Raw genomic sequence first — 3,180 nt, 5'->3', positions numbered from 1 at the left:
CAAACATTTATTTGACAGACAGAGATCACAAGTAGGCAGAGAGGCAGGCAGAGAGAGAGGGAAGCAGGCTCCCCGCAGAGCAGAGAGCCCGATGCGGGGCTTGATCCAAGGACTCTGGGATCATGACCCGAGCCGAAGGCAGAGGCTTTAACCCACTGAGCCACCCAGGCGCCCCCAAGGTGTCTTATTTTTACCAACAGATCATTTACAAAGCGAAGTCGAGACCCCCCCAGGGCATTCCGAATAAACTTTATTTCACAGAGTGAATGGAAGCACAACAGATGCTGCCCCACCTGTGTGTAAATCACAGACCTACAGCAAGGAACACGCTGCGGTCCGCGGGGCACTGCCTGTTCTGGCATAACCCTTGCTCTACTGTCCACCTCTCAGAGTAGTCTGAGCTACTTGTTTTATTTTCGGTTTTTTTTTTTTTTAAGATTTTATTTATTGGACAGAGAGATCACAAGAGGCAGGCGGAGAGAGAGAGGAGGAAGCAGGCTCCCTGCAGAGCAGAGAGCCCAATGTGGGGCTCCATCCCAGGACCCTGGGATCATGACCCGAGCCTAAGGCAGCGGCTTAACCCACGGAGCCATCCAGGCGCCCCTGAGCTACTTATTTTAGACCAACATATAAACTTCCACCAAGACATGCTGACTTTTTTGATATTCATGGAGAAGCTTAAACCTGCTACCCCTAAACCACAGCAGAGAAGTGTTATTAAGTAAACTGGGGCGATCCAGAAGCTGAAGCACATTACTCCACGTGAGCACACCAAGTCCAGAATTATTTGCTTGAACACAACTCTGGGAGTTCACGAAATTGTTCCACACACCTGCAGACACACACTATGCCTCCGGACTTCGTGTTGGCCATCTCGTGCCCGGGAAATGACGGCCGCCTAAGGGAGGCTGGGTGACTGCCCGGCAGAAGTGGACGAGCAGGTCCAGACACCTGCCACTAGATGGCCCTTGATCGTCCCCTCTCTGGGCCCCACCCAGTTCTACAAAAAGGGGCTGTTCTGGGTGAGCCCCAAGGCCCACTTCAACCCTCTCAATCCCAGTAGAATCAGCAGAGATATATTCGATTCTGGATAAACCTAAACTCATTAGCTTGGAAGAGAGAAAGAACCGCTCAAGCTAAGTGCGGCCGCTCCTAGGTTCTCCTGAAGAGGTTCTCTCCCCAGAATTGATTTCCCTCGTTTATTGGGCTGCACATCAGTGAACATGGTCAGCACGGGAGCACGGAAAGGCAGTACCCATTAAATGATATTTGATCCTCTGCAAAATGACAATGAGATCTTTTTCAAAGGGGGGGGGGCACACCAGTGGCCCCATCTGCCTTCGCTCAGGCCATGATCTCAGGGTCTGAGGTGAGACGCGCACCGGCTCCCTCTCCCTGCTCTGCTCCCCTGCTTGTGTTCTCTCACCATCAAATGAACAAAAACAATCTTTAAAAAAAAAAAAAAAAGTGGGGGAGGAGGAGCCAAGGTGAGCCAAGGGGCAAGCCCACCAAGGTGCAGGTAAGATGAACTCCTGGGAGAAATGGGGGCACCCCTGGTTTGCTCAGGGCCACGGCGTCCCGGTGAATTACAATACGTCCCTCTCACTCTTCTCACTCTTACGATCAACTTCAGATATTCTAGAAAAACCTAAAAGCACTCCAAGCTAAAGGAAAGTATATCCCCGTCTCGAGAACACGAGAACACGCCATCTTTCCCACACAGATGTCCCCAGTTAACGGCTACCTTTTCCCCCCTAACTTAGTTCCATGCCCAACCTGGGGCCAGAGCTCACAAGCCCAGGTCAGGTCACATGCTCCATCCACTGGGCCAGCCCCGCGCCCCTCGGTGAGCTTTAGGAAGCCAGACCCAAGAGGAAACGGCTTCCGAGGCGGCTCTCAGGGCTGCGCGGACCCAAACAATGCTGAGTTCACAGAGGTCACCGCGGCAGATCAACACAAGGCACACCCCGAGGGGCCGAGGACGGCCGGTAGCTGCCCGCCACAGGGCTACAACCCACGGCCCGCTGCGGACGCCCAGCTTCGGCAGACCTCGGGCGAGGGGGGACGGGGCCCCTGGCTGCGTGCACACCCCGACGGCACAGTGGGCTCCCCTGCGACTGCGACCCCGGCCACTCGGAAGTACTGGGCGAATGTGACTTTCGGTTGCACCCGAGGCTGGGACGCTCAAGCGCGTCTGAGCCGCAGCCCCCGACGGCGGACCTCCCGCCCCGCTGGAGCGCCCGCCCGAAGCGCGCTCGGGGCAGGCCAGAAAGGCACAGCCCGGCCCTCCCTCGGCGCCCCGCCCGGCCTACCCCGGAGGGTGCAGGGGTGCGGGCGCCGCTCCCGCTCGGGCCAGCAGCGCCCGCACCGCTCTTCTCCAGCAAGGAGCGCTGGCCTGTCAGCCGCCACGTGCGACCACGGCCACTTAGCCGCACGCGGGGCCCTCCCTCCGCAGGACGCGGCGCAGCAAGGCCTGCCGGCCGGCCGCCCCCGCGGGCACCCTTCCCACGACGGCCTGCGCCTCCCGGGAGCCGCGAGCCCCAGGGCCGCGGGGCTGACGCCAGAGCCCAGCAAACAGCCGGGCCACGGCCGCAGGGGCCAAAAAGGTGATTCAGCAGCGCGTCCTGGAGGGGCCTCGGCGGTGACCGGCCGGGGAGGGGGCGGCGGGCCGTCCCGGGTCGGGCCGCGCACTGGCCCCGACCGCCCCCGCCTGGACGGAGCGCCGCGGCCGGCCGGGACACGGCTACCAGGGTCCACGCGCGCAGGCCCCCCGGCCCCGACCCGCAGCGGACGGACCGCCGCCCGCACCCAAGACCCCGCCCGGGGAGGAGGGCGAGAGCTCCCCGGGCTCGCCAGCGACACGGCCTCTGTGTTCGGGGGCTCCGTAGGCCCCGCCGCGCAGCCCCGGCCCCCGGCCCCGACCCATCCCGGAACCGACAGCCGCCCTCGCCGGAGATCGGCCCGGGGCGGGCTCCCCGGATTCGCCCGCGACCCGGCCGGCGGGGAGCGCCCCCGGCCCGACAGCTCCGGCCCCCGCCGGCCCCCGGCCCCGGCCCGGAGCGGATGGCCGGCCGCCCTCGCCCCCGGACCCCGCCGCCGGAGGGAGGGGCGCCCACGGTCGGTCCCGCCCAGCCCGCGGGCCCTCGGCCCCCTCAGCGCTCCGCCCGCCCCGACGCCCCC

At 63.1% G+C, this 3,180-nt stretch overlaps 1 protein-coding gene across 2 annotated transcripts in view; it reads right to left on the bottom strand.

The window, feature by feature from the left end:
• Nucleotides 1-3,180, bottom strand: part of MAP1LC3B (microtubule associated protein 1 light chain 3 beta) — an 18,084-nt gene that overhangs the window by 14,180 nt on the left and 724 nt on the right. The window lies entirely within an intron of this gene.

This window comes from Mustela nigripes, chromosome 17 (assembly GCF_022355385.1).
Source record: "Mustela nigripes isolate SB6536 chromosome 17, MUSNIG.SB6536, whole genome shotgun sequence".
Classification (NCBI taxonomy): Eukaryota; Metazoa; Chordata; class Mammalia; order Carnivora; family Mustelidae; genus Mustela; species Mustela nigripes.
This window is presented reverse-complemented; position numbering and strand designations above follow the sequence as displayed.